This window comes from Camelus ferus, chromosome 30 (assembly GCF_009834535.1).
Source record: "Camelus ferus isolate YT-003-E chromosome 30, BCGSAC_Cfer_1.0, whole genome shotgun sequence".
Taxonomy (NCBI): domain Eukaryota; kingdom Metazoa; phylum Chordata; class Mammalia; order Artiodactyla; family Camelidae; genus Camelus; species Camelus ferus.
This window is the reverse complement of record NC_045725.1, coordinates 19,842,949-19,870,376: the sequence shown is the minus strand read 5'-3', so window position 1 is coordinate 19,870,376 and position 27,428 is coordinate 19,842,949. Positions and strand designations below refer to the sequence as shown.

General features: G+C 41.0%; 1 protein-coding gene and 1 long non-coding RNA gene across 16 annotated transcripts in view; one reads left to right on the top strand and one right to left on the bottom strand.

Moving 5' to 3' along the window:
• TCF4 (transcription factor 4) overlaps positions 1-27,428 on the top strand; it is a 344,633-nt gene that overhangs the window by 182,283 nt on the left and 134,922 nt on the right. The window lies entirely within an intron of this gene.
• On the bottom strand, positions 4,646-27,029 carry LOC116660587. Its single transcript, XR_004316159.1, has 4 exons — positions 27,016-27,029; positions 25,092-25,101; positions 9,928-9,934; positions 4,646-6,055 (listed from the first exon to the last, which is right to left on the bottom strand). It is a non-coding gene; the product is annotated as an uncharacterized LOC116660587 (long non-coding RNA).

Here is a 27,428-nt window from a genome sequence, read left to right as displayed (position 1 = left end):
AAAGCAGATTTTCAGCTCATTATAGCCTAGGTAACTGTCCTATCCCCTGAAACTTCATAGTTTGCCTTCGGATTTACTCACCGATGCCAAGATTGAAGTCGCCTGTGGAGCTCCATCCGACATGTCTCCCATAGTTACCTGGTACAGATAATTCTGTCTGTGCTCTAGATTTTTATCCGTATTGTTCTAGAAATAGAATGCCACATCCTCAGTCAGCTCTGTAGAACCTCAGCCAGCGATCGGAACGTACCAGAGCACTCAACAATAATACACTGCACCACACCTTCATTTGAGTGTTTAACAAATATTTATTATGGAACAACACCTTTACCAGCCCCCCCCCAAGTAATAATAATACAGTCACCTAGTTTGAGGCTATAACACATACTTCTCACATTTATATTCTTACATCTATTTAGATATATTTTAGGTAAAATTCGGCAATTACCAGTGAGATAATTGCGCTTTTGAGCTTGAATCTGATTGGTTGAACGTCCTCTCAGGATGCTTCTTTCCATCTGTGTCTGTAGGCTTGGTGACTGACCGCCAGCCGCCATCCTAGACTACTCTGTCTCGACGACCCTTGTAAGTCCTCAGTGTGCAGATTTTGTCAATTCTGATTCCTGTACCAAAAAGCCTGCCCCATCCCCTGAGTCCCGGCCACCACTCTCGCTGTCTCCCATGTGCTCCTTCCCTCCAGCCGCACCTTCTCACTCTCACGAGCCCGCTGGAGTGATTGTCTCCAAAAAGTCCTGATGCTGTCACGCCCTTGCTCGGCATCCTCCCATGGCTGCGGGGACCCAACCTTAGCACGATGTGCGGGCTCTGGAGAGCCTGGCCCTTGTCGTGGCCTCCAGCCTTTTCCTTCACTCATCACACTCACCACTCATCTCACTTTCCAGCCACACTGAGCTGCTTGTATTCCCCTTGAGGGCTTGTTCATGGCTCTCGCTGTCTTTACGAGAGCCCTTCCATTGGCCTGGAATAGCTTCATCCGGTCCACCTGCTCCTCTCCTTATATGCCTTTGGCAGGTGGCTCACACCTTTGTCCAAGAACCAGCTCATGCATTGTGTCCTCCAGCGATGCGCCATGCTCCACCCAGGCCAGAGCAAGGTGGTGTCTTCCGTGCTCGGGTAGCCTCCAATGCACTGCTCTCCCTGAACAGGTGTCATGCTCCCTACAGCCAGAGGAGGCCAAGGACTAGGCCTGTCATCTCTGTCCCCCAGGCCTGAAGGGGCCACTCTGAGTGTCAGTGGCTGGATGAGTAAACGAAGAAATGAACCAACAGCAGTAACAGGTGATAGAACTTGTAAGCCCAGAGAGCTAGGAATGGTTTTTAATCCCCATTTTGCTGATAATGACAGAGACTCAGAGCGCTTTTGTCACTAGTAATAGTAAGGGGCGGAGGCGGGACTAGGGGACAAGGTCCTTTGGCTCCAGATTCATCATTTTCTCTCTTGCTTCTCTGTCCTTGGGTCAAGTTGGTGGAGGTCATCGCCAGTGGCCCACAGAGCCGTCACATGGATGGCTTCAGCTCTCTTCTCACTGCTCACTTCGGTACCGTCCAGGTTACTGCACTGGGACCTGCTTCTGTCAGTAGGGAAGACTGCCTTTCTGAAGATGGTGTGATGAACCCAGTGATATTTACCAAGAGCATTGTCTTCAGAGGGCTGCACAGGTCACTATGAAGTCTGTACCATGTGGTGCATACTTCCTGCCTTGTTTGTTACCTGTCAGTGGGAACAGCTCTCTGCTCCGCTGGTGAAAGGACCCTGGTAATGTTGAGAAACCACGGTCCACCTGAGATGGAAAAGCCTCAGAGCTCAGTGTAAAGCCACCTGCGTCTTGGTCCCCAGGCTGCATCCTCCCTCTCTCCCCCTGGTCCATCTTGCTTGGCAGGGGACGGGTAGGAACAGGGAAGACGGGGATGAGTTGAGTGGATGATAATTTGCTTCTTCATGTTTCCTGCACGGGATTCTTTTCCTCGGAACCTTGAGGTGGGACATGGGAAAAATTAGTGATGCTAATGGGTTTAGCTTCTGGGTATAATATTGAAATCCATAAGGACAGCAAGTTAAAGTCAAAAGGGACCTAATGTCACTTGGTGCCCAGTGCCATTTAGTAACAAACTGGAAACTAAAACTCAGAGAGGTTCAGAAACTTGTCAGCATCACACAGCAGATCTCATTCATCTGAACCCATACAGAACAGTTCAGATTCCAGTGGCGTGTAACAATGACAGTTTCCCTTGATGTTTTTGTAGCCTCTTTCTTCCAAAGGATGCAGGGCCACCCTCCACCATGAAGCAGTAATAGCCAGTAGTGGCTGGAAATACATCCTGAAGAAATTTCTAGACGAGTGTCCCTTTGTTCAGCTACCACTGAATCGCACCGTCACGGAGCCAGAGGGTGTCGTTTGCTTGTAAATACTGAGTTTTTGAAATGTCACTGTAACACTGGAAAAATGTTGTCTCAGAAGGTTGCCAAAGTGACAGAATCCTGACATCGTAAATACCAGCCAACGCAAGTGCTTGTAAATGACAGGAATGAAATATACTTGACTAAATCTGTAATAATCACTGATAACACTGTTTACCCTCGGTGACCAGGAGCTGTGAACTTGGATAAAAAGCACACGTGTGCAGATATCATTAACATGTCTGAGCCTCTAGCCATTCCAGAATATTCTGATGGAAAAGCTCCCTAAATATGTAAAAGCTTTACAGCAACTAAGAAGCAAGTGTGCAAGATAGGGTGTCAGGCAGCCCTCACGGAACTGGGGAGAGCCTGGCGTGTCTTCAGCATCCCAGAGGACTGATAAGACGCCCATTGTTCTGGTCAGAACCAAACTGCGAGCCTGGCCCAGCGGGACGTTCAATACTCTGTTTTCAGTCGATGTGATTCCTAGAAGGTCCATTTGCCCCTAGCAAGAGCTCACGCATGTGCCGTGTTCTCAAGAGAAAAAAAAAAAAAAAAAGGGATGAACTTAGAGAATAAAAGCCTCATAGCAGCCAAGGCGAGAATCCAGGAGAACCTGAACTAGACATGCTCTTGAGAGGAACAGTGAGGTGGTCAGACCTCCCTCCAGTCCTGACCCCTCTGCCGCCCAAGTTTTTCCTTAATCATAACTTCCTCCTTTGTGGCAATGATTGCCTTCATTTCTTTTCTGTTCTAGTGTAAAAATGGTCTGCGTATCAGGGGCTCTGAGAAGAGATGTGTAAGGTGGCAAGCCAGTGTTCCCTCAGCCTCTGTGACTTGGCTACTCTTGCTGTTCCAAGCCCCCGTCAGGTCCCCATCTCTCCAGGAATGCTCAGGGGACAGGGGAGACTGCATGACAGGGGGCTAGACCCTCCCAGGGCTTCAGCTGTTGAAAGAGTTGGAAATGACGTGGTCCCAGAGCCACTCCCAGCACCGCTCTGAACCCAGGCTTGGGGAAGAACTAGGTTTGCCTGCAGCGACCTCCTAGGTTTTCACATATGTGCAAATCACTTTTTCTTTTTCCTTGACACCCTCCTGTATCATTTGATTGTTTTTCATAGAAGATGTTGCTTTCATACTCAGTGCTGGTGAAATTTGGGGAAAACTACAAAATCATATACTGCAAATTGACATTTGACCCAGATGTTATGGTGGTTGTGCCTCTTGGATTTTTATGCTTAGGAAAGAATTCGGAAGATGGACAGCTTTCTGTCAGAAGGCACCTGTTTTGGTATCAGCTGGACCACAGGTGAGGAGTTCGTAGTGACCGGAGGGTCCAAGGCTGTGTCATGCTGGTGCTCTTGGTGCCCCTGAGTAGAGTCTATGGGCGTGATAAGATACGGGCAGAGGAGGGAACAGGAGTGTCCCAAGCCTTAGGGATTCAGTGATTGGCTGGCATCCTGGTGACATGGTCATTCGGCCCTGCCGTGGGGATTCCCTAGATGGGGACCCATTGTGCTTCTTGAGAGACCTGGCAGCTGGCGGGAGGCGGAGGCTGCTGTCCTGGTCTGACTGATCAGCTGTAGGTGTCAGTGTTGGAGAGACGGTGGCCAGTCTCAGGCTCTGTCCTGGCCCTGCTCCTGCTTGTTGGTCACGAATGCAGATGGAGATTGAATATGGCTCCTCACGTTCTTCTCAAAAAAAGACAGCTTTGTCTTCCGGGGATGAGCTGGAAGGCAGTGGCCTCGTGGGCATTCTGCATCTGGGGCAGCCCACAATGATGGTCTGATTGCCTCGTCTTTCTGGACTTTGACAACTCTAGGTACGCTCGCAGAGCTGGAGCAGAGCTGGAAAAGCCTTGAGCTCGGACTTTGACTCTCAAAAGATGAAGGGCCCTCATCCCCAATGTCTACCCCTCCCACCTCTCCTTTGCACTCTTCAGGGATTTTTTAAAAACGATTTTGTAAAAACCTTTTGGGGGTTTATTTGAAGCACAGCAGATAGGTTGCACTCTCAGTTAGGGGAGCTATAAAAGAGTTGAATGCAAGTGGTCAGGGTACAAGGTTGGCTGTGGGGCATCTCTGCTCCACGAGGTCATCTTCAGTGACGTTGTATTTTGTTAAATTCATCTTTATCTACAGCAGACTTCTGCTGTTTCAACTTCTATACGGCAGGTGGACAGACACAGGTTCGACTCTATCCGTTTTGGTTCTCTCCTCTTGTTTTTCTTCCTGATACACTGCCTTCAACCAGCTGCTCTTTTAGAAATGAAAGAGAGAGAGACAGTGACAGAGACAGAGAGACAGATATTTTTACCTGTTGATAGTCCATAAGGTAGCTCCTTAGTGAATTAGAAGAATTTAACATTTAATTATTAGTTTAGAGGGGCTATCTTTGAGCGTAAGAGTTAGCTAATTAAGAAATTAAGTGGAAGATCTGGGGGACTCTTCTGCTTTCCAGATCCCCTGAGCTGCTCCCTTCAGCTCTACTTCCAGAATCACTCTCCCCTCCAACCGCCCCCGCCGCCCCCGTCTCCTAACACTGAAGTATCCGTTGCAGCTCAGGATTTGAACCTTCCCTATGAGGAGGACCTTGCCCCGAGTTGCCCCCTGGTGGCTAGAGCGGAAAAAGACAAGATGGAGGCTGGGGGAGAGGCCAGGGGCACCGTTCTGCCTCTTTTCTGATACACGTGTCTAGGTGCCTGTGATGGGTACCACTAGAACCCCGAATCAATGCAAACCAGCTTTGAATAGGTTAGTGTATCACTGTGTTTTCCTTGGGGGCATTTTGTGGCAGAGATTCCCTTTCCTGTTCTCGTTTTCCAGCTTCCTTTGGTTTGACTTCTGTTTCTACACATCTTGCAATGACCTGAGCCTTTCTAACGGCGCTAATAACACTGGGGTGGGTGAGTGAGAGACACTCACACACAGAGGCTGAGAACAGGAGAGCCGAAAACTGAACGTGCTGTCGCTGCATGTGCTGATGTGAGCAGCGCTCGGCAGAGCTGTGATTTTACAGGCAAGCTGATCAGCCAAGCACTTGTCGCCTCCGTGGCTGCTCATTGGCCGGCCAAGTGTGAGCGCGCCGTCGGATTGACAGCTGTCTGTTGTCAGAGACCATCTTTCCTCCTTTTCACTTTGACTCGGCACAGCACAGACAGCTGCAGAGCGCTCTGCAGCTCTGACGGGGCGCCCTGCCTGCCAGCCCTCAGTCTCAGAAAGCAGCATCACTGAAGGGCTCAAAAGAGAGTATTATCCCATTGGCCATCTTGGTTTGGGGTCTTTTGGCCAAAAAAGAAGTCTCTTTTTGAGATCACTCCCAGACCATCGACGGTGGAGAAAGACATGAATCTCAATGATCCGGGCTAGTCTAGTGTAAAATGTCTTGGGAGCGTTTGGCCATGGGGTTTCAGTTGATCTGAGTTTATGGAACAGGATTTAAAAAATTCGTTATCAGGGTAAACCCAGTGTTTTGTGGTGGCGTTAGAATCTGGAGTGTATCTTAATCCTGGATCACAGCAGACGTGTCTTCTTTGAAGGTCATAATGGGACATTTGGCTTGTGTGGCAACCGTAATGCTTGGGGCACGTGTGGTTTGGAATGAGGTGATGCTTGCTCTTTCTTTGCTTCCTTCCTTCCTTCCTTTCTCTCTTTCTTTCCCAGCCAAACCTGACACTGCCCTGTTTGGGGCAGATTCCAGAATCTCCTGGAGATGATAGCTTAGATCTACAATTCATGGGATGTAGCTAACCCTGCAGAAATACAGACCGCCTCTCTTGGACATTTCCTATAAAACTTAGAAATATCAAGATGGTTTTTTGTGTGTGTGTGATGGGGAAAGCATTTAAATTCTTACACACATTACAGCAAGAGAATTAGACTGTTTAATTCTTTGTCTCATTGCAGTGTCTTCTGATGAAGCTGTATTTATTTGAGCATCTATTAGGGGTGATACAACATGTACACATTGCAGGGCTTGGATTGAGTCACACGGAGAATGCTTTTGACATTTAGAAATGATTTAGTGGTATCTTAAGATTAACAAGAGAAAAATATTTCATTGTGTTCACTAAAAATTTTATTTAGAAAGGGAGGGTGTGTGGGAAAATTGAATACACTGCTCTTATGCTTCCTTTGCTTTACAAAGTTCTCCTCCTTCATTATGTGCAACTTAACGAACCTTTGTCACTGAACCTGAGTGAGAAGGAAGATTGGAGAAACCTGATGAGTAATTTGTGTCAGAGTCCTGCACCTGAGTGCTATATATGTGTGGTCCCATCTGAAGGATGGGAGTAGAGAAATGGAACATCATTAAATTAGTGGGAGGAAATTCAGGCAAGTGGGCAAGAAAGACTCCTCTTCCAGGTTGTCCTTTATAGACCAAGATAGGAATGACTGAGCAGAATATTTAGAATCCAGCAGCTCATAGACTGGAGGTCTGATAATGATTCTTCCCCTGCCTGCATCATTTTCCAAGACTCAGTTTCTACCTCTTGAAAATGAAGGCTTTTGAGCCCCTTTCTGGCTCCCGTGTATGTGACCATCAGACTAGGGAATGGGAACGGAGAACGCACGCTGGTGGCCGTTAGACATTTCAGACGTGTTTGACACGTTCCCTAAACAGCACGTAGAAAGCAGCAACTCTTCGCCTTGAAAAGAATGAGAAACATAGACAGTGTTCAGGGGATATCTTCTTAGCCTCCATTAACTGTTTTCTTCCTGATTCTGTTTAGTATAAATGATAAATGATTTCCCTTAAAAAATATGATGCGGGTTGAGAGAGAGGGTCGAGCCAAATGGGACTCATGACCCACCTGCATCGTTATGGTTCCTCTTGGAAGGTGGATTTGTCCCAGATGCTGGGAGGCCTGGGTCAAAGCCTTATGGCGCAACATTCAATTGATTCTAAGGCACTTGCTTCAAATTGTAACATCTCAGAAATGTATGCTGTGCCAATTTAATTTGCAACTTTTTTTTCCTTTCTTGGTGGTAAATAGATAATGATGTGTCACTTCCAATGGCATTTGATGAAATAGAATTCGAAGAGAAAGAAACAAGTTTTTCACTTAAAAAAGGCTTAGTGACTTCTTTACTTCATTGCTGACTAAAGCTGTGAATGTCCTTTTCCATCACTCTGAAGAATCCGAATCGCCTTAGAAAGGCAGTTCATGGACAAAGTTTGCCCTCCCAGAACTGCTCCCTTAATGCATGTTTGAGGAAAGAGGAAATACAGGGTAACATATAGCTAAAACTAACAGCAGCTTCCTTGGCTTTTATCACATTTTTCTTTCCAGAATGACTCCCGTTATACTGAGTCAGAAATGCCATACATCTTTGCTTCAAAGGAAGGTCAAGGGTCTTTGTCCATTTCCAAACTGGAGCTGTTCTCATGCAGTCCAGTATCAGTCAAAATTGTCGGTAAATCACCTAGACTTTTTTATGCACATACTTTTATTAGAGTTTGTTTATACTTTAGAGACTGTCTAATCCAACTCCTCATTTCACTAATGAGTAAATGAAGGTGAATACACTGGTCTGAAGTTTCGTCAGACAGAACCTGGGTAGCTCGGTGCTCATTTTTGGCATTTTTGTCACCAAGCTCCCTACAGTGTAAGGAAAATGGGGTTGACGGTAAGACGAGTATTCTATCCATCTTTTGCCTGTGTTTTTGAGTGTTACACTTGTATTTGTCTGCATGAGTGTGGTTGGATTCCTTTGGTTTGAATCTCTGGACGCTACCCTTGTTTTTCTGCCTGCTGCACATTTGAATTCGTACGTGACCTTAACAGGGGACAGAAACCAAACTTGTCATATACAGTTTAATACAGACCACAGTTTATGGTGAACATTTCTTAGGGAACTCTCGGATGGTCGAGAATGCTGAAGCAGTTTCGAGGCTGCAAGTTTAGCAGAAAGCCCGTCAGGTGCAGCTGAAATTACCGTGACGTGTGGCACCATGTCCTGGTTTTGTTATTTCTCCAAACCTGGGTGTTCTCGCTTTTAAAATGCGAATCTGGATTTAGTTTTTCCTTAAAACAAAACAAAAAACCTTTAAGGTCTTTAAATGTGAACACAATTGGAACACATTGCATGTTAATATTATGCATATTCATGTATTAAATATTGATGTAAATAACATTTTTAAATTTAATAATGATTTCCCAAGACGATTCACCCTATTTGCTTTGAAACTGATGGGATGAGAAAGTTGAATCTTAATTATTTACTTTTAGCCAATTAACGGTGTGATATTTTAAAACATATATTTTGTTTCAAATCCCTTGTTGAAAGAGATGTCAAAAGTAATACAATGCTAACAATTTTAATTTTTTTTAAATTTTTCCACATTTTTTATTTTTTCCAGCTTTATTGATGTATACTTGACAAATAAAATTGTATCTATTTAAAACGTACAGCATGATGATTGAATATACATATACATTGTGAAATATTTGTCACACTCAAGTCAGTTAACACAACCATCATTTCACATAGTTACCTTTTTGTGGTGAGAGTGCTTCAGATCTACTCTTAGCAAATTTCAAGTATACAGTATGGTATTTTTTTTTCAATTGATGTATCGTTAGTTTACAGTGTGTCAGTTTCTGGTGTACAGGACAACAGTTCAGTCATACATATACACACACATATTCTTTTTCATTATAGGTTACTACAAGATATTGAATATAGTTCCCTGTGCTGTACAGTAGAAACTTGCTGTTTGTTTTATATATAGTAATTAGTATCTGCAAATCTAACTATAGTTACCATATTGTACTTTAGATCCTCAGAACTTTGTTATAACTGAAAGTGTGTACCCTTTGAGCCACATTTCCTGATTTTGCCCATGCCCCTAGACCATCAGTAACTACTATTCTTTGTTTCTATGAGTTCAGCATTTTTTTTTTTTCAATTTTGTATGTGTGTGGTACCATACACTGTCTTTCTTTGTCTGGCTTATTTCACTTAGCATAATAGGCTTCTAGATTCATCCATATTGTCACAAATGGCAGGATTTCCTTTTTCATGGCCGAATAATATTTTGTTGTAGATACATGCCACATTTTCTTTATTCATTCATCTGTTGATGAACACTTAGGTTGCTTTGGCTATTGTAAATAATGCTGCTGTGCACATGGTAGTACAGATATCTCTTTGAGATACTGATTTTGTTTCCTTTGAGATACTGATTTTGTTTCCTTTGAATCTCTATCCAGTGGTATGATAGCTGGATCATATGGTAATTCTACTTTTTAATTTTTTGAGGAACTTCCATACTACTTTCCATAGTGGCTGCACCAATTTTTTTCTCCATATACTTGCCAACATTTGTTGTCTCCTGTCTTTTGTTTTGTTTTGTTTTAAATTTTTATCTTTTTAAAAAAACTTTTTCGTTGGGAGGAAGGTAATTAGATGTGTTTATTTATTTAATTTTTTTTAAATGGAGGTACTGAGGATTGAACCCAGGACCCTGTGAATGCTAGGCACTGACTCTACCACTGAGCTATACCTCCCTCCTCTCCTATCTTCTTGACAATAGCCATCCTCACAGGTGGGAGGTGATATTTCATTGTGATTTTGATTTGCATTTCTCTGATGATTACTGATGCTAAGTACCTTTTCATGTACCTGTTGACCATTTGTGTGTCTTCTCTAGAAAAATATCTATTCAGGTGCTCTGCCCATTTTTTAATTAGATTGTTTTCCTGCTGTTTGACCTGTATGAGTTCTTTATATATTTCAGTTATTAACGCCTTATCAGATACACGGTTTGCAAATATTTTCTCCCATTTCATAGGCTGCCTTTTCATTTTGTTGATGCTTTCCTATGCAGGATGTTTTTAGTTTGATACTGTTTCACATTTTAGCTTTTGTTGCCTGTGATTTTAGTATGTCAAAAAAAAAATCACTGCTAAGACCAATGTCAAGGGGCTTTTCCTTTGTGTTTCTAGGAGTCTTACGGTTTCATATCTTACTTTAAGTGTTTGATCTATTTCAGTTTGACTTTTGTGAGTGTTGAAGGAAGGGGTCCGGTTTTACTCTTTTGAAGGGGGATGTCTAGCTTCCCCAGCACCACTTATTGGAGAGACGATCCTTTCTCCATTATGGGTTCTTGGCACCCTTGTCAACAGATTGGTTGACTGATTACGCGTGGATTTATTTCTGGGCTCTTGATTCTATTTCATTGCTCCATGTGTCTGTTTTAATGCCGGCACCACGCTGTTATGATTACTTTACCTTGAGTAAAACGTTTTGAAATCAGGAAATGTGATACCTCTAGCTTTGTTCTTCTTTTTCCAGATTGCTTTGGTGATTAAGAACTTTTTATGGTTCCATACAAATTTTAGAATAAATGCTAATTAGATTTTAATATTGATAAATGCGGGTAAGATGATTAAAAATCATCCTGGAGCTCACACAGAAAACCAGGATTAATGCTCAGATGAGTAGCTCCATACTGTTAAAATTTTCCCACGGAGTTCCTTCGTTTACTTCGTCTTTAAGAGCTGCAGCTGACTTACAAGCATCATGTGAAGGAGAGCTAGTAGTTACGTATTCAGGAAAGCTGTCAGTTGGCTATTAAGCCCTTGAGAGCTTGAAATCAACCACAGTGGGAGCATTTACACCATGGAAATGCGCCTCCAGCCCACGGCGGTATATCCGCACGCCACTGCAAGAATAAAGGACTGATGTCTGTTCTACACCCGACCTATTTCTATTACTGTTGTCATTATTAACTCTAGTTTTTAAATGTTAGGTTTTAGCTTTCTGGAGTAATACGTGTTTAAATGGACCACACAGCTGAGTAAATTAAATATTCCATAAAGAAAACTGAACTGGTCCCTGCTCTTGGGGAATGGCTCTGCCCTCGAGGGCTGGCCTTACCCTCCCTCCTTGTCCTGGTGAACGCCCTGCCTTTTCTCAGGGAGGTTTTCTGACAGTGTCCTCTGCTTCCCAGAGACACACTCCCTGCCTGCGTGCTCCTGGAGCTCCGATTGCCTCCTCCATCCCTGCTTCCCGCTGAGGCGTAGCGATTGTCCAGGAGTTTGGCTTTCCCTCCACGCTGCAGAGCCCCGAACGGGCTCTTTCTTACTCGTTTGTAGCAGATGCGCTGTCTGATGTACAGCCTGGTCAAGAAACTTGCTGAATTCATGCAGTGTTCTGCGTTGTTTATCGTGTGGACTTGGATGTTTCGCCTCCTTTTCGGCTTTCCTCTTCTCACCTGCCTTCCCCTCCACCACCCACCCCTGCACCCCTCCCTAGGATGCTAGCTCTTAAGAAAAAGAGAAAAAAAGCCCTCACACTTTTGTTTTGACATAAGTAACTTACTGGTAAATTTAGTCAGAACTAGACTAAATCTGTTGTTTGGAAGAGGGAGTATCCTCTAATAAGCAGAAATGAGGTCGATCGGAAATTGTTACACAGTTGAGAAATTTGACATCTTTTTGTGAACAGAATGTCGAGATCATTTTAGTGCTAGGCGAGTTGTGTAAGAGACAGCTTGTTTTAAGTCTTCACTCAGAGGAACTTCTGTGGTTCTCAAACTAGCCTTTCTTCAAAATTCCGATTTTTTTAACGTCATCTCTGAAACATTCTTTCTTTGTGTTGACCCGTTCTTACTTATGCACCACCCTTGGGTGGGCAACTAAGACTTATTTAAACCTTCCTAGCTGAGAGAATTTTCCAGAGTGGGTAATAAATATTCTAGTTTTCTGGGTGTCGTCTATAAGGGCAGAGGGGACATTTGACGTGTAGTAGATATTCCAGTTGGATTGGTCTCCTCCACTACTTGGACATCCCTGCCATGCTCAAGGGTACAAGGGTGTGGCCCTTAAACCAATCTTTCCAGCTCTATTAGCCAAATATCTTATCTGTGGGCAAGTTATTTAAACTTGCTATCCCTCAGTCTCCTCCCTGTCTGTGAGATAGCATTAATATTAGCACTTTCTTTGAGGATTTTGTGAGGATTGAATAATTTAATGTATGTAAGACACAGACGAGCCTGGCTTATGGAATGCACTAATAAATGTTGGCTGTTACAAGGATAAAACTGAAAATTATTAGTCAAGCTATAACTTACCGTTGACTTTTGGTAGAGAAGAGTGAATGGTATCTTTGAATGGGTCTTTGTTTCTAAAAATCTATGGGTCAAGTATTCTTTGGGAACCTTTGTATTTTGGTCTGACTCCTAACTTTGGTAACATTAATTACTCTCTGAAACTTCCTGCTGAGAAGGTTGGCATTCTTTCTCTCTCTCTCTTTTTAAATTCCAAAACTTCATTTCATATCAAAAGAACAACATAGTAAAATTAATAAAACTTTAGATGGTTTTATTTCTAGTCTATAAAGTTAAAAAAAAAGAAAGAAAGAAAAATAATCTTTCTAGAGGTGCACAGTGGCTAATGGTGGCCAGGATTCGGCTCTCTGCCTTCTGGATGTAGGTGTGTCTTATTCCACAAAATAATACCAAGTTCAATACAGTACGGAGCTTCCCTTGATTACGGATGATAGCAGTGTTTCTTGAATTATTTCTGCAGATGTTCAGTGCCCCAAGTAAAATGCCGCCTTCCTCTTAAAAGGGTGGTAGCTGTGGAAGCCACATTGTTGAGTCCCACTCATTGGACAGCGGTAGCATGTGGGTGTTTAAAGTCCTTCCTGTAAGAGCCAGGTTGGCATGAGCAAAGCCTCCAGGACCGCAGCGGCCTCTCTGACAGCGTCACGGGCTATACTCTGGTGGCTGTTCGTGTCCGTTAAGTGTAATCATAACTATTTGACGTATCATTTATTCCCATTTGTGCTTGACTCTTCTTCATATTTTTCTTGATAAGAGTAGGATTGAGTGATTCATCTTATTCCCTGTTCCAAGAAAAATGTGCCCATCAGTTAGAGGGAGGACTTACGGATCACCCCCCGGTGGGGCGTGGGTGCTAGTTACCATATTGCGGAGTAAAGGGGAATGGGGTGGAGGGTGTGTGATGGTACCGTGTTCTTACTGTGAGTTGCCATCTCCCCAGTTTGGGACCATCTATTCTCAAACAGAGAAGGTGCTTAATCGTTTTACCTCCCACTGAGCACCTCTTTCTACATTTTTATAACATCGAGCTCATCCAGTGGAGCAGAGGCTTTGGATCAGTCGTAACATGTTGGTGGAGAATCGCTTAATTGGAAAATGCGGATGGTAAGGTGAGCTCTGAGGACTGGCCGGTAGGCAGTTACTACCTGAATGTGAGAGGCTCTCCGTTTTACAGTTTACTGACACCCAGAGTTCAGCCTTTGCTGTGCCTTCCTTGCTGAGCCGCATTCATAAAAGGGCAGAGGGAGCAAGTCCTTGCTAGAATTCTCACAGGAAAGCTAAACTCTTAAAAACAATGCTTTCCCTAACATCTACTTAAAAAAAAAAAAAAGGCTTGATTGAGTATTTTGATGTGAAACCTCCCGTGGTGTGTTTCAGGTTAAATGTCAGGGGTACATGGAGGGTAGTTTCCCCACAGGCATCAAAGATATGTCCACACTGTTAACTGGATGGGCTGTGCGAACAAAACAGGTGACCTGGCACACAAGTGAAGTCGGGAGAGAGCGGTGCGAGGTGATACGAGCAAGTGGAAAAGAAGGCACTTCAACCCAGACAGCCTTGTGGAAAGGCTCAGTGCTGAGTGGATGGTCGTTGAGAAATGGCATCTCTTCTTTGGATACTTGGGTTTGAGCAGGAAACAGAGAAAAGTGACTGGCTTGGTGCTGCAAAGAGCTTGGGGAGAAGTCAGACTCTGGATATGATAAGCCCACATCTGCTCTAAACAACATCTTAGTCTGGTTGCAGCATCCCAGCAGGCGTGCCTTCTTGCGAAATGCACTGTGAAAAAAATGCCCAGCACTTTCTTCCCCTTACTTGCATGTCTTTAAAAAACATTATAAAGATAACACGTGAGTGCAGTTCTAACAATTCAGACACAAGTACACTGAGTAAAATATAAAAGAGATTGCATTGCATTTATAGATTCATTTGGAGCAAATTACCTCTGTTATAATATAGGGACTCACTATTTGGAAAATTTCCCTCCCTCCCCATTTATAAAGATTTTACTTGTGTGGCTTCAGTAGAGTTTAATACTTTTTAGAAGTGTTCTTGTTATTTTATCCTTAGGTGTTTTTTTGAAGAGGATTTTTTTTTCTGTTACGACTTTTAATTGGTTAGCTTTGATTGTATAGGAACATTGTCTTTTTTTAGATGTCGACCTTATAACCCACAACATTACAGAACTTTTTGACTAGCCTCTGATAGTTTTTTTTGTTTTTTGCTTTTGTTTTGTTTTGTTTCAGCTGATGAAGATTTTCTAGCAAGAAAGTCATTGACAAATAAGACACTGTTGTCTCTTAGACAAGTTTATTTCTCTTATGCTAGTACACTGGCAAAGACGTCCAGTAAATTGTTAAAAGAATAATGGGGATACAGTTAGCCTTGACTTTTCTGACTTGAGCAGAGAAATTTCTAGTGCTTCATTGTTAGATAAATAGCCTTTTAATAGATTAAGAAAACTTGCTTATAATCCATGACTTCTTAAGATGAATATACGTGTGTGTGTTTGAACGAAAGCCATGCATGTATCATAGAATTTAAAACTTTGTTCTACTTAAAAAGAAATTCCTGAGCTAAGCCCTGCTTTGCTAGTTTATATAAAATTATAAATAGAATATAAATGTATATAACACCTAAAATATATAAAATATAAAATTTTATATAAGCTGGCAAAGCAGGATTTAATATAAAATGGAAAACGGGGTTTGTCCCAGAAATTTTGTGACTCAATTGCATGGGCCCCATGTCATCTGGGGATTTAGTGTGTTTCCTGTTCCACCTGGAGTGTAGCTTATCATTTTCGTTCTTTTCCGTGTTACTCTGCCTAGTCTACACCTCACCTTTATGATGCTGATGTAAAAGGCAGCGGGAAATTTTTCTACATCTTTCTGTACCTTAAAATAGCTTACATAAAGCAGAACTTTTTGACATCTGGGAGACACTGCCTAGTGCTGGTTTCTTTGGAAGTGAATTTCTGATTAACTTTCCAGTTTCTAATTCTCTGTATGTCACTTGGGATAATTTATATTTTCCTAGGAAACATTCATTTTCCAGACTTCATCACTTATTGCATAAAATTATAGAGTTACATTACATTGAAAAATTCCTTATCCATAACTAAGATTTGTGTACAGATATAGTTTGTAATCTTGTTGATTTGTGTTTTCTCTTTTTCTTTCTCTCTGTTTTTTTCTCTCCCAGACTTGCCAGAGGTTTGTCTTTTCTTTGGTCTTTTTGAAGAACCTTCTTTTGGTTTTATTGATAATCTACATCTGTTTTACTTTTACTTCATAAGTATTTTAATATTTTAATAGTTAATCTTTAAAGTATTTTTCATTTTCTCTGGCTTTTAATATTGTATGCCTAGTTCACTTAATTTTTATCTTTACATATATAATTTTAGGCCATAATTTTTCATTTGACTACTGGTTTGGCTGCATCCCATAGATTTTTTTTTTAATATACTACTATTATTGTTCCTGTCTATATTGTTTTAAAAGTCATTTAAAAATTACTGTTTAGCCTAATAGTTATTTAAAATACGTTAAAAATTTTCACTCTAATACAGTGTTTTTCATGATGGTCATGTGACTATGGTTTTGTTTTTAATTTCTTACTTTATTATGTTTTGGGAGGGGAAATGGCATGGATATTTCCTAGTTGGGGGTGATTCAGTGAGATTTTCCTTGTGGCTTCATCTGCTATCAGGCTTTTTTTTTTTTTTTAACATTCTGTATGCGTTAGAAAAGAATGAATATTCTTGGTTTTCTCTGTTTTCACATATTAAACAGGGTCTTACTTATTTTCAGTTTACTTGCTTTAGTTTCTGGGATTTGTTCACTACCACTTTGAGGATAGATTTGTCAGTTTCTCAGGTATTCATTTTTTAAAAACATACCTCAAATCTATGTCATAAATAGACATTAGGGGTTCAAAAATATTTAATATTTTTGGTAGGCTGGGGTTTCATCATTATGAAATATCCTACTTTTTTCTTTTGATTAATTTTGCCTTGAATTAACCTTCAACTGATAGTCATGTTGTTCTGCGTGCTTTTTTTTTGTAGATTTTATCTTGCATATATTCACTATCTTTTTATTTTTCGTATTCTATATCTGTTTCATTCTTAGTGGTCTGTTACACACAGCGTTTTAGCTTTACATTTGTCTACCCTGATGTGAGGAATATAATCTCTAAATAAGCATAACAAAATAAGATTACGTTTATAGTTATGAAAATACATTGGCCTTATTCTGGCCATGTTGATTTTTATATTTCTCAAGTTTTCTGGTTGAATTTCCATCCTTCTCTTGGCTTGATCACATTGCCTTTGTTTCTGTTTCTTTGCTCCAGTTCCCCGCTACTGACATGAGAATTACGTATCTTATTTTTTTACCTTGTAAAAATCACTCTTTCATTTTCAACTCACAGATTTAAAATTATTTTCTATTAAAGTCTAGAGTTGGTTATTATCTATACGTCTCCTAGACAAGGTAAGAAGAAATCTTAGCACACTTTTAATCCCCCAGTTTCTGCTTCTTCCCCTGTCCTTTACTTTGCAAGGTGAGATCAGTGCGCTTCTTCTAGGCTTTTCTGTTTTTATTGCATCAGCAATTACATAGACTCTACTCTTGGGCTCCCTTGCCACATCTTACTGTTTCCTGTGGACTGTACCATTTCTTTTTTGTTTATATTTGTCATTTGGGGATTATACATCCTTCTGTAATTCTTTCAGAAGTGTGGGGGCATAAATTCTCAGAATTCTTGTATTTTCTATATTGTCTTTATTTTGATCAGCTCTTGGAATAGATGTGGTGAGACACAGAGTTCAAGTTCTGAAGCCATGTGCTCCCTTCCTCCAGCTCGTTTTTGCCCTGGCTTGCCTAGCAGTTCTAAGCACAGCACCGCAGTTAATCACTGATTATTGACCGCCCTCCAGCTCCATTTATGTGTTGGCCCAGAGATCCAAGCACCCTGGACTTAGCTCTGTTTCCTTGCAGTCTTCTGGCTTGGTTTATGATCCCCTCGCCCCTACTATAGAGCCAATCCACTTACTTTTATCTTTCAAGAACAATTTAAAGTTTCTAGTCCATTGAAGGTACTCTTTTTTTTATTTTCAGCACTATTGGTATGTGTGTGTCTTCCAAATCTACACATACACACAACACACTTACACATGTGTGCACATGGGCGTTGAAATGTAGAGTTGGAGGGAGAGTATAAGCATGTGGTCGATCCGTCATCCCAATCCAACTTCCCTACATAGAACTTTAAATTAAAAAATATTATTGTGATATAAAATACATAACCTGAATTTTACCATCTTAACCATTTCTAATTATAGTTCAGTAGCATTAAGCATGTTTTACATTGTCAGGAACCAATCTCCAGAACTTGTTCTTCTTACAAAATCGAACCTCTATACTCATTAAACAACAGCTCCCCATTCTTCCCTCCTCCCCAGCCCCTGGCAGCCACCAGTCTACTTTCTGTCTATATGAATTTGACTACTGTGGGTACCTCTTTATTATAAGTGGAATCATGCTATATTTGTCTTATTTCATTTAGTGTAAAGTCCTCAAGATTCACCCATGTTGTAGCCTGTGTCAGAATTCCCTTTTTAGGGCTGACTAATATTCCACTGAATGTAGATGCCATATCCATTGATGAACACCTGGGTTGCTGCTATAAAAAAGACAGACCTGTATAGAATTGCACACATTCTAAATGTTTTTAAATACAGTAAAGAAGGGGAAATTGGTATTATCCTCACTTTATAAGTTAGAAAACTGAGGGGTTATCATTTATTCTTTTATTTTTTAACCCATTAATCAGGTTGTTAGATTTGTACTGATTCTCTGCTATTTATAAGTGGTACTAGGTGCCAAAGACACAAAGATCCCAACTTCTAGGACCTTACAGTGGAGAGTGGAGGCAGGTTGGTGACAACATCAACTTGAAATCCTAAATTCAGCCTCGGGTGATTTTCAGCACCATGCATGCATGAGACCCATGCTATGTGCCGGGGAACATGGGGAGACAGGCATTTCAATATCAGACTGATGACTGAGGAGAGACTTCCCAGCTGAAGTGTTGTCCTTTATTAAAATTCATGCTATGCACGTAGGCATGCGTTGACTGTGGTGTTTCCACCATCTAGGCCAGTGCCTGGCACTTTTCTTAAAAAGCCAAGGGTGAAGGAACAAAGGAAGTGTTCCTGACTCTCACTGGCACTCCTCTTCCTTTCATAAACTGTCTGAGGGGCTACATGTGACAAGTGCTCCTCACTCCTCCAAGCATCTCCACGAAGTTGTGCAGTGATCATCTCCATCCCACGAATGGAGAGATGAGGCCGAGGGGAAGTTAAGTGACTTGTCTAAGAAAACTTGGACCCTGTTCTCTCTGCTGCACCCAAAAAGGCAAGACCCTTCGTGGCTCTTTGGCTGCTTCATCCAGATTATTTTGGCCACAGTTTTCAAACTCTTCCCTGCTCTCTGAACATCCTATTGCTATCCACATCGGGCATCCAAAAGTCATGAAGGAAGGATAACTTCTACCTCCTGGAGGAGGTATTAAAAAGCATGACGTGGCCAGAGTGGAGAAACACGAAGCCTCAGAGGACCTCAGCGATACCAGAATAGCCAGTCACACACGGATGTGCGAGACTTGACCCTGACGTTCTATTCAGGTTATTTAACTGAATCCATATTAGTCATTCAGGTTTGAATCAGGACAGGTAATGCCACCAAAAATGCAAAGATTATAAGAAAAAAGGGTACATTTCCCCCAAACAACTATATAGTATATTGTAAAACATATTCTCAACTTACTTGTACAAGAAAACACTTTTTGCAGTTTAGCCAATACCTACTTATATTTCTTCTCTTCTGTCCCGTGTTCATTATTTCCCTACCTAGTACCTGGCCCTTAGTTAATATTCCCTTTGCCTGAGCCATGACTTTTTAGCCGCTCTTCTTGTCCTGCAAATTGGTAGAATTTATTCCTATCTATCAAGACTTTCTCATCCTTTGCTTCACATTCTGAGAGGCTAGTGAGATCTCTGGGCTCTGAAGTTTGCAGGACAGTTGTCGTCTGCAGTACACGCACATCCAGAGCACCCCAACATCCTTGTTTGGGAAGATGATGTCCCAAACGTGGGCATGGTGAGAGGCTGGCTCTGAATTAGGAAGTACAGACTTCCTAAGGTACAGACTGAAGCTCTTTGTTGTTTTGCTCGGTTGATTGAACACTTCTCTCTTAGAACGTAGAGCTGGGATTGGGGGTCAGACATGCTTGTCCCCATCCCTGGAGTAACGGAGCACCCCACTGGGAAGACCCGTTCTCCAGGACCCGGGGTGACCGGCACAGGACGCCAACTCAGTGTGGGAAGTGGCTTCTTCTCTGTGATTCACTGCAGGGTGCAGAAAAAACTCTGATGTTCTGAAAGCTAAAAACGCACAACCCTTTGCTCCTGCAGATTGACAGGCTGATGTTTGAGCAGTAGCCAAATAACCCAGTTTAACAAACGGCTGAATTTTGACTTTTATAAACATCTAATGAATACATTTTTATTTATGTCAGCTTTTAAAAATCCAGCTGCTGGCATTTGCTTCCCCATACCTTTTTTTTTTTTTTTTAATCTTAATGGCAAAATTAGAGTATTTAAGTATTTTAGAATTTCATGGTGAGCACCTGCGCAGGTGTGAGGGCAGTATGGGTGCACAGGGGGAGTGCGAGGTGGGCTGTCCTGTGTGCTTGCTGGGGACGTGTGTTTCCTCGTGATGGCTGTGGCGTGCTGCCTGCCTGTTTATGGACCTCAGTCAGTTCTGCCCCTACCGACTTGCAAAGGAATGATTCGTCTTGGCACAGATCTGCTCCTCTGGTCAGGTGGGACTTCTGGCTCTTTCTCTGACCAACTGCTGGACCTTTAGTCTCGTGTCTCCCAAGACTTTGTCTCCATGTCAGATTTAACAACTTTGTGACTCCAGGAAAGGTACTGAGTATAAATCTTAGAGGCATCTGCAGATTCTAACCCCACTGCTGGTGTTCAGAAGGCACGCTGAGTCTCAGTCTCCTTCGTTAAGTTTGAAAATATGTAGAATTCATTTTATTGATATGTTAAGCTTCTGAAGCTTTTTTATTATGGAAATTTTCAACTACATGAAGAAATAGAGAAAATTGCAAAATGCCCTACCGTCATTCAGTTTCCACAGATGTCATTTCCCAAGTCATTTTTATATAGCATCTTTTCCACTTTATGCTTCTAAAATATTTTGAAGCAAATCCCAGATAGTGTATTATTTTACCTATAAATATTTCAGGAGCATCTCTAACAAATAAACCCCCTCCTTTGCTTTTCATAGCCACGTGCTGGTATTACAGCTAGCAAAACTATCAATAATACTTTAATAGCATACTGAGATTTTCCCCAGTTGTCTTGCAAATATCTTTTTACACTTGGCATGTTTGAATCAGAATCCAAACAAGGTCCACACATTGCATTTGATTGCCATGTGTCTTAAGTCTTTTAAAAAATCTAAATTTTCCCCATCCCTCCTCCTTTTAATGTTATAACTGGGTCATTTTTCCTCTATAATGTCCCCAAAATGGATTTGGCTGATGGCTTCCTTGTGGTGTCATTTATCATGTTATTCTATTCTTTGCATTTCCTGTAAACTGATTATTGGATCTAAAGCTTTCATCAGATTTAGATTCCTTTTTTTCCCCCCGTAAATTCTCTTGTCTTCATCATTTTGCTTCACAGCAAGAGGTAGATAGTATCTGGACATTCCCTCTTCATGATACTTCAATTGATTGGTGAACTCATGTGCTGACAGCCCACTCCCCAACTCCTAGTTTCCCAGCATCTATCGCCTATTGGTTTTAGAATCTACTGATGAACATTTCATTGGAGATAATAAAACACTCAAGACAAATCAAGTTAATGATGTTTCTTCTCCTTATTACATCTTATCTGGAGTGTGATCATCTATAATTCATTTTTTGCGTATCTTTTCAGCTTTTCATTGTATTTTATAGTCTTTCTTCTGTCTGAATTTCCAGGGTGCCTTGCACACCTAACTCATTTCACTAGACGTGTCAAATGTTTCTACCTTACTCTGCTAACTTGTTTATTTGTTTATGTTTTCTTGGACATCCATAAATGAAACTTACATTGTATTGTGATTTATCCTCAGTGCTTACACAGTTCCTGGAACGTGAAAATGGTATTTAACGAAGAACTAACCCTATGAATTGTGTGTATCCTCTTTAGACATTTTTCTTTACACTCCTAGATGCACTGGTGAAACACAAAACAATGGGAGTCTGAAACATGATTGAACTGTGAAAATTTCTTCACATGTCATAATTTCCCCAACTCCATTAGCCAGTATTGGCATTTCAGGCTAAGGAATAGAAGTTGCCAGAGCTGTTGTCTATGTTGGCAAAAGTTGGGAGGATGGCAGATAGGTTTTTGGGTGTTTGAATGGGGACAGTCTACAAATAAACAAATAAATGTAAGTATATAAGAAGATGCATATACATAAATGTACACAGTCATGTACGCACATGCCACAGTGTAACTCAGGATGCCGTGACAATTTTAGAGCTGTATGCTGAAAAACTTTAGAGAAACTTAGCTTTGAATGTGGAACACCCATTTCAGAGCAAAAAAGATCATGTTGGTCCAGAGGGAAGTGAATCTTTGTCTCTACAACATGAGTGGAACCTGGATGTTGCTCTGTTTTTGATTTGGAGTGCGTTAGACTTTCTTCAGATAGCTGTAAACATTAAGTGTCCAGTTAAGTAGTTTACAAATCAAAACAACCAAAAACATTAATAGATATGGTTAGTAGTTCTGTGTGAAAATGCTCTCCAGGAGAAATAAAATTTCCATATGGCGAACAATGAGTAAAGGTCTACACGGTCTCCAAGTAGGAGAGCCACTGGGTTTGGACAAACTGGACATGTTCAAATACTCATGCTTAACTTGAGCAGGCGAGGTGTGAATATTCTAAGGGAATTGAAAGCTGCTTTCACTTTAAATCCATTTAGGTGTTGACGGTGTCCCCCAAAGTAATTAAACGATAATTGCTGTAGTAGTTTCTTTTTTCAAACCATGCCTTAAGCACTTTAAAAGAACTTTTGTTGGCAGTAGTTCCTGAATCAAAACCCTTAGAGCCATAAATGTTTCAGAGTTCAGGAATCCTTTGCATTTTGGGAAGTGAATATGGTGTGTGTGACATGTGCTGTTTAAGACACCATGGAATCTGAGGCAGTGTCTAGTAATTAAATAGATGACTATTTCTATAGCAAATGCAAGAGTCATCACAGGTAGTAAAATTTAAAAAAAAGATTATAGACATCCTCACTTCACTTCAGGTCAGGTGGGTCACAAAACTGCAGAATGTTTTCAGAGCTTTTGGAATATCAGAATTTAAGACAAGGGATTATGGACCTGTAAATGAACAATTAATAAGTAAATAGATCAATACCTACCTTTTCTGGAGGGGAAAAAAAGCCAAGTAACAAATCAAGCAAATATCATCTTTGAAGGATTTTAAGCCCACTGTATAAATGACTTGCTTCTTTCAGTTCACGTAAGATTTAGAAATTTAAAGTAAAGAAGGCCTATCCATGTGGCTATGAAAACAATTGGTTTAAGCAATTTTAGAAATAGCACCTCCCATCTATAAAAGCTTGTTAGACCTTCAACCTGTTTGCCTCTCAACACCTGTGTAGTTGAAAGGCCTGCTGTTTTGTTGGGGGGCGCTAGAGAGCTGACTTGTGGTTTATGAGAAAAGCAGAGATTATCACTGTGGTCGGCTACTGTGCTCTGTGGAGTGCAAGGTCCTCCGAAGTTGTCCTCGCTCTGCTGACAAGCAGGCACTTACCAGCACCTCGACAGAAAGCTGTTTAGGTAAACAAAGTGAGGAAGCTACAATAGGAGAATGGGAGATTCTATTTGCTAATCCCAGAGTCTTCTCTATATTTTTGTAATGAGCTTTAGTAAATTATTTTTAAAATGTCATAACTGGGGAGGAGGGTATAGCTCAAGTGGTAGAGCACATGCTTAGCATGCACAAGGTCCTGGGTTCAATCCCCAGTACCTCCTCTAAAAAAAAAATTAAATGAATAAATTAAATTATCTGTGCACCCCCCCACCCATGTCATAACCACAATATGGAAAACTAAAAATAAAATTGATTTAGCTTTCAGCCTTTTAAAAATTGGTCAAATGGTCTTATCCCATTTATATTTACATGGAAAGGTTTGTTTTCAATACTTTCTATAGATAGCTCTAAATATCTATCTGATAAACGTCTGTGGCAGCTCTCACCTGGGCTGTGCACCAAAATAATCAGATTATTCTTTATCTTGCTATAAACAAAGTTCAAGAAATACTTCGGAAATGAAGATAATCTTCATTCTGTGTCTTTTCCTACTATCTAGAATTATCTTGCAGAACCCCATGAAGTTACTCAAGCATGTTATTTGTAACAATTGCAAGCAATGGAATTTGCCAGAAGAAGAAATAGTCTAATAAACATCATGATTTGACTGAGGTATTGTAGAGAATGGTTAAACCTGCAGAAACTTTTTAGGGTAATGGATCATACACCACACGTGCTACTTTTTTAAAACGTGCTTTTTCATTAAATGTAAATTTGCCACATCATTTTCATACTTACTCATTAATTTAACAAAGCCACTGCTAATTTTTTCCAAATTTTCGTAAACACAGAGTTGCCATAGACATCTACGTCCACATAGTTTTGTGCGCTTGTCCAATTATATCCTTAGGGTAAAATTTGAAAATTGAAATTTCAAAGTCACATGCTTTTAAAATTTTGCTGTACATTTTAAATTGCCTTCCAGAGATTTTATACCAATTTACATTCTCATTAACTATATATGAAAGTGAACTTCCTCACTGGCAGCTCAAAATTTGCCTTATTGTAATTTGCCAAACATCTTCTCATATTTATTGCCAAATTTTAAATTTATTCCTTCCATAAAGGAATGGTTCATGTTCTCTGCCAGTCTATTTAGTTTTTTTCTTAATGCAGTCTGAGCTTTTTATTTGCTAAGGGTATTTATCCTCTCCTTTGAACTATTTGTTGCAAAGATTTTTCCAGACATTTTTTTTTACATCTTATTTTTCTACATCTAATGTCATAACTAGCAAACTACTTTAATTTTTTTTAAATGCTAATATTTTGTTCTGTTGCTTTTACTTTTTTATTCTTTGCCTTTAAATACATTTTGGCATAAAGTATGAAGCAAAGACCTACCTAATTTCTTTTTGTCAAATTCTGGACAAATATCTGGTACCATGTGTTGATTAATTCTTTCCTGGTTGATTTTTAGATGACACATTTATCATAAATCTCTCTATACGTACTTCCATTGCTTTGTCCTTTCTGGCACCAGTACCAAATTGTTTAATTTGTTTAAATGTATATGTATAAGTATACATAGTAGATTTTCCCAACTTGCTTCTTTGTAAAAGTTTTCTTAGTTACAATAATGACGCATGTAGTTTTCCTGATAAAATTTAAAATCAATGTAGAATCCTGTGTCTGCCCTCTCCCCACCCATCCTTCTCTATTTGGCATTTTGTTTGGACTTGCTTTAAAGTCCAGTTTAATTTTGAGTCATCAATTGACTTTTATGCATTTTCTTTTCTGTGAAATATTTGTGTGAAAAGATTAAAAGTATTTGGTTCCTGGAAAAATTGTTATATGAGATTATTGTGGTGTAGACATGTTTGAGCTGCTGAGTCCTTTCATGATTTTTGTTGAACTGGCTTGTGAACTAGTTCATATAGTCAGTGTCACATGCTGAATATTTAAATATATTTACAATAAGGAATTAGGAGAAAACATAATAAAACATATACCAGCTCTACATCCTTGGAGGGAAAATGGAATATAGCTGGATACAAATGCTCTCCAATCACTATCGGGAGGCTTACAAATTGAAATCCTGTTCTAATTCTGTAAAGTTAGTTGGTTGCTTGGTGTTAAAATATCATTTTCCTCGTAAAGATCTCAGGCTGTTTTTAAAGCAATGTGTGTAAATATTGAGTCAACTGAAGCTTGGAGACTGGTTCGTTTACCTAGGAAAGACTTCGCGGCACAAGTGAGTTCTGAATGGAGTTTTGAAAGAGAGACAGGTCAGTGTTTAAGTGGGGAGCCTGGCAGTGTGGCTCAGAGGTCAGGGCCTGGCAGACGTGCTCTTAACAGACCTGAAGCTCTGAAGCTGGCAGTGGCCAGAGATGCGGAGAGAGGAGAAGGCAGTTGGGAAAGGCCCGGATTCCGTGTGCCTCCCACGGTGCTGAGGATGAGTTGAGAAGAGGATGTATATGAGAAATGTTCTGTTCTCCAGTGCTTTGAACAGCGGCTGGCTCCCAGCGTGTGGAAGAGGAAAGAGAGGCCTGAAAGGCAAATCAGGGCTCCATTAGACGTGGGGTAGAGGTCGGGCAATGAGTATGTGCCAGCTCTGAAGGATTTTCTGCCGAGAAAACAGGAGAGCTCTGGGCTTTAGAAGGCTAAATTCTGACCGCAGTGTATGGACATTCTGGGTGGGGCTGGGGTGAGGGGGAGAGTCAGGTGGAAAGCAGGTATCCATAAGATTTCCCGACATTTTTACCCTTGCCAGATGAGTTTTGAGGATGTGTCCTATAAAAGCACTATACCTTCACCTTATAGAAGGAGTCAGCAAACTCTTCCCTGGAGCCAGTCTGACGCACAGCCCATTCTTACAAATAAAGTTTTATTGGAACACAGCCTTACCTGTTCACTGGCGTATTATGCATGGCTGATTTGGTGCCACAAGGGCACAGATGAGTAATTGTGACAGAGACCACATACATGGCTGGCAATGACTAAGATATTTACTCTCTAGCCCTTTAAGAAAATATTTGGTGGTCTCTGTCTTAGAACATTGTTTTTAATACTTAGTGGTGCCATTCTGGAGGACTTAACATAGAAGAGTTCAGGCAAATTGTGCATGGATAGTGTAAGGACGCTTACGCCATGTCACTTCCTGTGAAGAAATATACCCAAACTGTGTGTTGTATTGAAGCCCAGTTCTTGAGTCATTGCCTTGATTGTTTTATTTCTATCTCTCGTTCTGTCTCCATTTCTGTTGCCATTTCCATTTCCGCCAGCTCCAGGGGGAGGATATATTTCAGTGGTAGAGCGCATGCTTAGCGTGCACGAGGTCCTGGGTTCAATCCCCAGTACCTCCATTAAAATAAATCAAACCATTTCCACCAGCTGCATTGAGTACCTACTGTCTTCTGATTCTACCTGACCCATGCTACTCTCCATAGTGAAGAAATTAGAATCCCAGTGCTGAATATCCTGTCTAGACCTCCTTGCTGTATGCTAAAGGAGGAGGAATTTCTCAGCCAGCTGTTTTAAATTCTTCTGACCTGTTTGCTGTGTATATTCCCCAGAGTAACAGTCCTCTTCAAAACTCTCCACAATCCATCCCTCTTCTTCTCGCTGTGACTTCCTTCCTGTCTCCTACAGTGTCTTTTCTGCTGGAGGAGTGCATTGTCACTAACTCTGTGGTTCCCAGGTTGTGCCTGCATTACCCGAGCTGTTCTAGATTCTCTATGGAACCTGGCCTCCTGGGGTGAATGATCAACCATCTGACAGCTCGACATGTTTAGGGAAGTCCAACCATTTTTCAGCCAAACCGATCATAGATAAAAACAAATGTAAACCTTCATGCGTGTGTTTAGGTGAACATACAACTAATTTCTTCATAGGCTTTACACATTCTGACTCTCTAAATATATTTTAAAGGACTGAGAGAGTAATTAGGAAGCAGCAGAAGTTTTGTGGAAAATATGTGTTGAGCCTTTTGAGTAGTAAGGGTCAAATTTTAGGTTTCGTATGAAGCATTCATGAGTTGGTGGT